Source organism: Scomber japonicus, chromosome 9 (assembly GCF_027409825.1).
Source record: "Scomber japonicus isolate fScoJap1 chromosome 9, fScoJap1.pri, whole genome shotgun sequence".
In the NCBI taxonomy this organism is placed as follows: Eukaryota; Metazoa; Chordata; class Actinopteri; order Scombriformes; family Scombridae; genus Scomber; species Scomber japonicus.
Genome location: NC_070586.1, coordinates 33,037,358 through 33,048,663, shown reverse-complemented (window position 1 = coordinate 33,048,663; position 11,306 = coordinate 33,037,358).

Genomic DNA, 11,306 nt, shown 5'->3' with positions numbered 1-11,306 from the left:
TCATTTTTAAAGGACAAGGACATATTTTCTATGTACTGGTGTGTGTTGATAGAGATTTATTTGTATGTGAGTGAGAATATGGCGAATATGGAGAATATGTAGAGCATATATGAATATATTTTCCATTACCAGGAGAGTTCCTCATGACGGACCTTTTCAGAGTCATTTATGCTTTTACTGTTTTTTAATGTGTATTGATTTTTATTCAAATAAACGTCTATGTAAACAAGATTTTCATGCAAAGTTTTTAATTTTGAGTGGTACACACATGCTACCTCCTGCATTGCCTCTGAATTTGGCTGGCAAAGTCTTGAAAATGTCACTTTTATAGCCAAATTTGGCAGAACTTGTAAAGCTCATCCATAAGCCCTTCCAAGTGTCTTTCTAAAAATTAATATGTCTTTTTTTGGCAGTGCACTTCTCATGAGAAGGTCATATAAGCCATGAAACGAGGTGACTGTTAATTACATCTGCTCTCACCCAAGGCAAGGAAATGTCAATGTAATTGACTTGAGGTCCAGAGGCTAACATGAGTTAAGTGATGGGGACTCAGAGCTTATCCATATCAAAACCCCACAGAAATGCAGCAGCACAAAGCTTAACAACACTTGTGTGACTGAGGATGGATTTGGATGCTGAGTCTGTGGGCTGACTTAATGCACTATCCATCCCTGCAAGTAATTTAATTCAGTTCAAAGGGAAACTGGAGTGAGTGTTTCAAATTGGGTGTGTGCTGTGCTCTTAAGCATACTGTTTGTTCCAAGAAAGTCTTTAAGCGCAAGTCAGGATAGTAATTAGGAAAAGTCTAGCTAAATGATAGCTAAATGATACATTTCCGAACAGAGTAAAATGTAAACATGTGACACTGAAAGGGAAAAACCTATTGTTCACTTTAGATAAAATCATTTGGAGGTCTGCACTTCACCCAGAAATCTACATTTTCTCAAAAAGTGAATGCTTTTTTTTAATGCAAAACCGATGAAATCAAATTGGTAGAGGAATTATCTCGCACATCAGCACACTTCATACAAAGCTAAAAAGAAAAACAAGTGAGCTGGACTGATGGCCTTGAGGACCACTTTATTGAACGCTCCATCTCTCAAACCGCAGTTCATTGGGAGGAGCAGCACAAGTCTGTACTGCAGTCAAGGACAGATTCAACACAGTTCAATTAAATTTCATGTATTGACCCTTTTCACTGCCACCATTTTCTCATAGAGCTAATAACATTAATTGTGACTCAGTTCATTTAGATGCACCACTAAGCCTATTAATGAGCCAACATGCACATAAACTGTGCCTGTGAAGTGGAGCACTTACAGTAACTGTGCTATATGAATAATGTTAATTATTAAATTATGATATCGAACAGGAAAGGAACCCATATTAATGTTATTAGTCACATCAATGTTTTTTAGTCAAATACCTGTGGAAAAAGGTGTGTTTCCATTGCCATAGTTGTATTGCAGAGGATAATGGTGCTTATCAGAGGTTTTTGCTGAAAATAGCTCTGTGCTACTGAAAAAGAAGTGGGAAAAAACTATGAGACAACATTGCTGTTGGCCAGAAAAAGAAAAGCTGACTATAATTGCAGAGTCAAGTAATCATTTTGTAAATTTGTTATTATGTGTTCAACCACTCTCATATCACACAGTTGTATGATTAATTGTCAATACAAAAACATTGATTGGTGCATCTTTCTTTTAACTGAAACATTTTCAGTGCAATTTTATCTATTACAGGAAAGTGTCAAGAAAAAATCACATCATTAAAAAGTGATTAGCATAAGAAGGTAAGTAAAATATCTCACCTCATTAGCAAAATTCTTTGACTAAGTTTGAGTCTTCACGTCAAACCAATCACAGTGCCAGCATTCCGATTTTGAAAGATTCACAGATAACATGTAATGACTTGCAAAAGTGAAAATAAAGAATGTTGCAGTGCAGTCCTCTTGATTGTCTTCCTGTCTTTTGATTGCGACATTATATCTAGGCTCGACTGTGAAGAACCGTGAGGCGATAATTGGAGTCCAATTAAAACTGAGACCCGGAGAAGAGTTTTGTAAGTATGAGCTGACAGCTAGCCGTAACATATATCATTATTAGTTTCGCCTGCATCTTCAGCCCAGCACTCGTCCATCTCATCAGAACAGAGATTGATCTCTTTGACATTCAGCTCCTTTGCAAATGTGGTCATTTTATTCTCCGATATAAACAAACACATACACATCAATAGATGATTGTGAGTTTGTAGTTTTAGGATTGAGGTAAGTTTATACAACTGAGACTGGAGAGAAGATATTCAGGATATATCTTAATGGAGAGTTAGCTAAATACAGGTTCAGAGACACCCTGTTCTAATCACATTAATTAAAGGACACCGATGATGAACAGATAAGGTTTCATCGCAAGTTTTCCAGATTTTTAATGACGTATCAATACCGGTCTGATAAGACTTCCAACTAATATCTTGGTCCACAATAATGTCAATGTAAATAATTTTGGTTAAATACATGAACACAAGCATTGCCACAATTATATGATGCTACATCATAAGAGACAAAAATGACTTCATTAATTTCATGGTGTGAGGCCAATATCTCGCCTATAACTCAGTCAGTGGACATGATGGGACTATATGCCAAGTCTTGGTGCCAAGAGTATTCCAGTAAAATATGAGGAGTCCCAGACAAAGGAAGCAACCCAGTGTCACAACAAATCACATGAGCATTGCCCATCCTCAACTGGGCATGAAAAGTACACACACGTATAAAGTGCCAGCAGGGGGAAACGGTTTTACTTCATTTCGAACTTTAGTTCATATTAATGCCTTTTCCTGTCTCCAAGCAGCATCCAGTGAATAAAGCACTCGCCCTCTCCTCACAATAAAGTGTTGGTCAAGACAGGCTGTGGTTGGGTCCCTCAGGTCTATGTCATTTGCACCTGTATAAATCCTATCAAAAACTGAGATCCTGAACCTCCTACGCACTCCATGCTATCTGGGAGATATTTCACCTAGGTGGTCACCACTCTGACCCTGTCTCGCCCTCTCCTAGTGCTAGGAGAGTGCTATCTCTCCACTCCCCCACAGGAAGAGTCTGTTGTTGCTGATGTGTGCAATTCTCTAACCACATGTATGATTGTTTTCAGTTGTCACTCATCAGCATTTATGGCCAAATCGGAAATGTTAGAGAAAGAGAAGAACATGCAACTCAACGTGCCAGTGAAAACCTCTACCTTTGTGGATTCAATAACCCACACGTTTGAACAGCAGATGGAGTCAGTTGCACTGTGAAACCTCATGTCTCATAGGGCATGATCTCTATGGCATGAGTCTCATCAAGACCCCAGCCCCTCCCGCTGCAACTCGTCTTGTCAAAGAAGCCACCCCAGCGCTTCGCATTCAAGGGGCAGAGCAGCTCAGGTTTCAGAGGTTTCAAGCTGCATTGCAACCTACCAGTGTGACAAGAGGATGGTCCAGACATCCATTTTTCCCAGATGTAAGAAACAGTGGAGCACAAAGCTCTGTCAAAAGAGTTTTTGTCAAACTGGATACTGGAGGCTATCACCTTGGCTTACTCCATCACAGGACAGGTACCCCAGAGGTCGTGAGGACATACTCTACTAGGAGTGTGGCCATTTCCTGGGTATTATTACAAGGTGTCACAGCGGAGGATGTGTGTGCTGCTGCTTCTGGGTCTACCCCACACACATTTATGAGGTTTTATAGCCTTAATATGGCAGAGTCTTTGGTAGCTCATTAAGTTTTGAATTCTGCCAGATGTGTCACAGACGACATTCTGGGTACTAAAGGACATTATACAGTCTCTGATATTATACATACTGCTAGGCAGGTGCAGTGATATGGGCCTAAGGAGCCCAATCACCGCCTTTCTAGTGCAGAGACCTAGTTGTGTGGAAAGGGCTATTGATTTATTCAGTGGATGATGCCTGGAGACAGCAAAAGGCATTAGTACAACCTCTCATACTCATTCATGAAACCAGGGTTGTAGCACAAAAAACAGTTTGTTAGTGTGGGGAAATGTATATTTTTACTTATATACTGATATACTATAATATATATAATATAATTACTTACTTCTTTATTCATCATCACAGTGTTATTATATTAAGTAGAAGTTTTTCCACCACAGTTAAGGTTAAGGAAAGATCATTGTTTGGGTTAAAATGATCACTTGGTGTGTGTCAAAGTTTAACAAGCTGTCCCAAATCCCAGTTGGAAGCAGGAAGCTTCCAATTTTTACAAATTAAGATTTATCCATCTACCCAAACCCCCCACATCCGAACTGCACTTGACATTAAATTCTGACTCTTTGAAATTAAATTCATGCTTAGGTGAGGCAAAGTGTGACTTAGCTGGTGGATCGTCAGTTTTATTACACGCTTTGGCTTGATACTGGGCTGAAAGAACACAAAAAAAGCATTGAAGCTAGATTTAGTGACAAGAAGAGAGGGAAAGGAATAATGATGTTGCTTTCGCAAGGCCTGCTTAAGTGTCAAAAGGGAGGGGTGCAATATTCTCCAATTAATGACTCAAGTGTAATATCTGCAGATATTGCACTTATCTCAGAGCACTGGAAAAAATGAAGGATACAAGCAGAAATGAGCAATTAATCACAAGGAAGATGAGATTAAAGAGGAAGGAAGGAAGAAAAACAGATCAACATACATATTTTACAGATATTTAACCAGTCGGACTGACCATGAGGACTTTTTATTTTTCATTAAAGCTTTGTTGCAGGCAGCGAGAGCAGATTATTAACACATATCTCACACTTGGGAGTCTTTCAGAGCAGTTCCACTGAAGCAACACCGTGGTCAGTGTCCTGTGTTGCAATTTTTAGTAGCAGCTTATGAAAGAAGAGGTCCTGTGGTCTGCTGTTAAGCCACTACTCTACTAGGAATTGATTTATAGTCTATGCACGAATTCTGGTGTTTTTTAACACTCCTCTATGACAGACAAAACAAATACTATACCACCTCACATGTATCTATGATAATATATGTGATTCACCACAGAGCAGTCTGATGTCTTTATGATTCCCTGCTTATATGTTGTCTCCTGATATCCTTATTTATGACTATGCAGACAAAGTGCTTGTGATGACTTATCTATCAAGTGTGACAGGTCCTTCTCTTCATTTATAATAGAAAACTGCCTTTCTGTGATGAAGTGCTGAGGGTCTAACTTCACACACCTGAATGCAAATAAGATGTGATAATAATTTTTCTGGAACTTTTGCCTTAATACAGAAAACTATATCAGTTATATCAGCATATTTGTATAATAAATACAAATACCATTGTTATCAGTTTTGTCTGCAGCTTTGACACAGACAGATATTTTTATGTGGTAAATAATACTAATGTGACATTTGAACGTGGATTATGGCCAGAGAGTCCCACCATGCAGTAGAGGGGGGTGCATCAAGATGATGTGATTAGAAGAGCGCCAATCAAACCTCAAACTGTAAAAAACGTGTATGTAAAAATGTAGAAAACATGATAGAAATATAATTTATATCTTTGCCTATCGTTATTATTCATCTCTTCAATGAAGTGGAAGACTGAGTGAAAATTTAAGTCACGTCCTTCATGTCAGTCATGATTTATTTTCTACTGTAAGTCTGTTTGCATTGCATGTTCTGCCTCAGCCAAAGTAAATTGATTTTTTTTTAATTTCCTGCATTTCCTGTTTTTTATGCATAAATTGAAGATGGGAATTAAAAAATAAAATAAAGCACACCTACAGTTTGTTCAAACTGTTTTTTTGTGCCGTTGACTTTCATAGCTGTTTGCAAACCTTTTCTTTTTTGTAGATTGGTTTATGCCTTGACAGAGGAAGTTAAATAAAAGTGGATGAAGCAACATGACATACAAGGGGAGCAATGTCAAGACAGCTTGTTATTGGTCAGCAGTGACAATTTTCAGGCCAGAATTCACTTAAAATAAACCCACTGGTAGCAGGAATATTTGAGTGTGTGATTTGGGTGAAATGACCATGTATGTTCACTGCATACCTGATTTTTTCAGACTTTGTGCATTGGCTTTAACCTTGATTCTGCATATTTGCTCTAAATCTTTAGGTGTATGTGAGCTGACGAGCTGACTGTTAAAATCACCCTCCTTCAGTCTATCGTATTCACTGAATAATATGATTACGCTCTAATATTGAAATATAAAGAAGATCAAGCACTTACACATTCACTCAATTCAGTATGTAATCAGTCCACATTCTTGATACTTGGTACTTCCACTGCCTTCTCCAAACTTGTTGGCACAACAGTGTGAAGGCTGGTTTGACAGGCACATGATAATACCTTATTTTTAAAACATGTCATCACTGTATGCCAAATGTACCAATGAGTCCCATGAGATTGACAGGACATCTACAATAAGGCAGGGTTCAGACTAACCTGATGCAGCCCTCATTCATTTCAAGGCGGGCAGTGCATTGATGCAGCTGGGATGTGCGCAGCAAAAAGTTGAGCCAGGCTAACTTTTCATTGTAATGTGATGTCATCCACTATGTTGGCCAGTCACATACATGGAAGAACACAGTCCTTGTGGATTATTTTGTAAGGTGAACACTGTATTCCAATTTCTTGTATTTATTTGACTGTATCAAATAATGTCATGAATCTAAAATTATGATTTTATCACAGCGCAGGTAGTGTGTATGAGCCCCGATGACATAACTGTCAACAGGAACAGAAAATATGTGAGAGAACAACTTCACTGTGAATTTTTATGAATTAAACCACAGTAACAGTGATTATAAAGAGCAGAATTTAAATATTAGACAGCTACGTGTTGACATAGCCTGACTTTCATGCTGGGGAAAGACAGGTCAGCGCTTCAGCTTCTGGAATCAAACATCAGCAGAAAATGTTCCTGCAGCCATCACTGGAGAGATAAGTGAACACACCAATGTAGACGTGTGGATAAGGATCCAGCTGCAAGGCGGAAGAGAAGGTGAATATTTCAGCGAGAACGGCACGGTCCAACAACTGTCTTCGTCTATCCCTGAGCCTCGTAATCAACAGGGAATGAATGATTGACACAAATTGCTCCCTGAGTCAAGCAGAGAGCACCAGAGATGCATAATATTTCTTCCCTCCCAACATGAAACCCCCAAATGCTTCAATTAATCCTGCATGCAGTGCAGCATTAATCATCAACATTTCACCAATTTAAACAGAGAGCACATTCATAGTATGATATGTGATCAGCTGCTTTTTTATAAAAGGAAATAAGAAAATCATTCATCACATTAACGAGAACACACTGCTTTTCCCATGATAAAGAAGCACTGTGGACAATTAAACCAAGCAGAATAACACATTATACAACCACACACTTAGCACTGATCAATGATTTTAATTCAAACTAACACAGTTGTCTTGATTAGAACTGTTCAGATTCAACTGTGGATAACATCACAGATGAGCCTGATTTTGAGATCTATACAAAAGCTGTTTCATTTGAAAATTTGAATTGTAAAAGCCAGATCTGTCTGGAGAATGAACATGATGAACATACTGAGCCAGAAAGAGATGTCCCAACAATGCAACAAGCAGACAGAGGGAAAGAACATCATTGTCCACACTGAAGGCCTTCAGCACTCAATTATGATTCTATTCTCAGATCTTTTTTATATCCCGTTTGAAAACTACTTACACGCATGATTTAGCAGTATTATCATCACATGTGACTTTCATTCCCTGTGCAAACCCAATTTGTATCGAACAATGCTTTACTATGTGCTAATCAATACTGTCTCAATACTGTTGTCTTTCCACTTGAGTGGTTCTACATTGACCAGGTCAAACAGACAAGGTTATGATGATGTGATCCATTTTAAAGACAGTTTTGCAAAGAAACTATGATGTGAATGCTATGGATTCAATTTCAGTCACAGAGATATTTGAAAACACTCTGCTTTGAATATTAATGTATGTTCTGATTAGTTTTCTCCTGCAGGAAGGTGACATTACCTCATTAAAAATTCTTCAAATGACATCTACTCCCTAATTGAAAAATCCAGAGAATATGAATATCCAAATTTGTTTCCTTTCAAGAGTTTAACCGCTGGACACAAGATGTGTGACCTTGTGATGTCTCATAGCATAGTCTAGTATAGTCCAAATACTGACTGCCTTTCAGTATTTAATGCAATCTCTGCCAAGAAAGCACATACACATGTACACACACATTTGCACACATAAACTGGTAATATATAGCACACTTATTTTTTTATGATAATCATATTTCAAGCATTTTGCACAAAGGGTGGGTTTACTTTGCATGGCCTTTATTTATCCTCTTGGAAGCTGTGCATTTGTTGAAGTACAAATACCAGATACTGGTATGAATGAAAATGTACTGCCTTTTTTAAACCAGCTGAGGCCCTGTGTAGTTTTATTTTCACTCATGTGAATGCAAACATTACTTTTTCCCTTGAGGAAGCCAAGCATGACTAACAGGAGTACAGCTCAAGTTTTTTTTTTCTTCTGTGCCGTCATAAAGGCAGACGGTGGCCACAGAGCACCAGCCACAAACACTCCTTGGACATATTGCCCTGTCATGCTGATAACAAGTGCATGGTAAGCGAGCACGGCTCCTGATTGGCATCTTCGCTCCGCTGATTAATCTTACTAAATTTATTTCCGCCTTTCTCTCAAAGGTGCTGTCGTTCCCCCTTCTGTCTCCTTCTTGTGTTTGCTTTCGCCCTCCCCACAGTCCTGTCTGCCCCCTTAAAAGTCAAACCACCACTCAGCCTGCTCCCTACAGAGGCCGGAAGTCTAGCACATCCTGGTAAGCAGGAACATGCTGGGAGATGCAGTCACACCTGGACCATTTAACACATGCTTGTCTTAATCAGCAGATGGACTTTTTGTATCTGTGTGTGTGTTTGTGCATGTGTGTGTGTGTGTGTGCGTGTGTGTGTGTGTGTGTGTGTGTGTGTGTGTGTGTGTGTGTGTGTGTGTGTGTAGGTGTGTGTGTGTGTGTGTGTGTGTGTGTGTGTGTGTGTGTGTGTGTGTGTTTGATATGCTAAATCTCATCTTTTAATTACAGGGACTACACCGCAGGGTTACTTCACTCCTAAGGGACAAATCATGTAGTAGAAGATGAATAGTATAAGGTCCTGAACAGGCTTTTAACAGCTTCCTGTGGTGAGAGGCTGCACACAAACCTGTTGTACAGCTCTACCTCTATCTCTTTCTGCATCATTAATTCATGACATTGGTTACAGGGCTCCTCTTTATTTCCCCTCTTCCCCCTTTGATGTGAAATTGTGGGTGCTCTATCACCGGCCTATCCAACACACTCATGGATATTCATCTGGCTGGGTTGCCTGGGAACTGGAAATCCCCTCTGTTAGTCTCTGCGTCAAGGGAAGACCTACATAAAAAATGTAATACACTTTTATTTGTATTTTATTTTACGCCTGAGAAATGTATCCAAATCATTTCAATGCGACTATAAATAACTGCAACTTTAGGCCAGGCCCCATTCTCTGGATAAGAGCAGGTACATTTCCGAAAGCACAAGGCAGGGTGGTGGAGGTGCTGACGTGTCGCTGCATGGTATTTTCTGTCAAATATCTCTGAGGAAATGACAAATGACATCATCAATAAGTCACAGGCGGCATCGTCTGGATTTAAAGAGCTTTATGATGCACACAGAAGCTCCATTGATTCTAGCTGCACGGCATGTCATAAAAATTGACTGGCCTGACAGTCAGAGGCTCTATGTGATCAGCCGCCGGCGAGTCCACAAAGCAGAATCCTGGAATGGACAGTAAATAAGCTCACGTCAGTCTTGCTAATCACAGTTTTTTACCTGCAATCAGTGGATCGAGAAATCAAATCATTATTTGGAGTCCTGCCACCTGCTTTCCTGATATGAGCCATCAGTATTCATGGAATCACTTCGTGGTTATTCAGATGTAGGTGATGGAACTCTATGGGACCATTACAGAATGTGCTCGATTTAAATGTGACTTCCTCTCAGTATACAGGAAAATATTTGAGAGGATGTTATGTGTTTGGTAAGAGTCATTTAAATTTTATGGATTAAGGCTGCTTCTGAAGTAAACAGTGTATAAATACTAATGTGGAAATATATTGCATATACCGTGTGTGCACATATGTCTGCGAGTATTTGCTCATTTAAGTCTTTGTGTGTTTGTGTGTGTGTGCATGTGAGTGTCTGTATGTGTGTGTGTGTGTGTGTGTGTGTGTGTGTGTGTGTGTGTGTGTGTGTGTGAGTGTTTGAGAGTGAAAAAGAGAGAGACAGACAGAAAGAGGCACCAACATGCTGTCACAAAAGATGAATTTTCATTCTTGCACATCTCTCCAGGTCAACCAGCCTTCCTCATGTGGTTATTTGACAATCCCAGGCCTCAGCTGCTTCACATGAAAAAGTGCAGATGAAGACTTTGAGTCAAGGTGAACAGAGGAAGTACAGCATTCACAAGTAACCTAGAAAGAATGTACACAACGTGCATTTGCGGATGGTTCAGCTTCTTCCTGCTTTTTTCGCTCTCTGCATTGGCCTTGGACTTCTATTCATCAAGCGGCCAGAAACATGACTCCAAATCAATGAAAATGTTGCTGCATGTCTGTTGGATGTGTAATTGGCTACTGTTTTCTCACAGTAAGCCATAATCAACTATATAAGGTGATAATATGTCAGTTTGGTATTTACACTTGTTCTGCTGCCCCCAAGTGGCCAGAAATATAAATGACTACAGCCTGACATATTTGAAGTCACTGTAGTTTGTGGTCAGACACCAGGTTGAACTTTTAAAAGCGGAACAAGCTGTAATTTCCAAAAAGTTGCGACCTCTAAAGCTACTGCCAGGGAGGTTAGTTCCATCAGTGAAATAACAATATATCCTGCATTTCCATTTGAATTTTATTATCTTATTGTCTACAACACGCTGGCTTTCTGACCCAGACCCATCTGACATCGCCTGCATGTTAAAACAAACGGCCAACACTTTGTTCTCTGACTCTGGTCGAGTGCTTCAGTCTGCCCTTGTTTTAACAACCCTGCCTACACATTCGCAGCACTCCTTTGCTTAGCAATTTCATTAAAAGCGTTGGACCAGTACAGTACATATATCTTCCTAATTGACTTGGACCTTAGCCCATCCTCGCCTCCGCTGGGCAGACAAAGTTAACGACACAATCTAATAGACCCTCCTTGCACAGCGTATTGTTTGAATATGCTAAAAGTTAAGTGTCCCATTAACCCTGAACTAACATGATTGCGTAA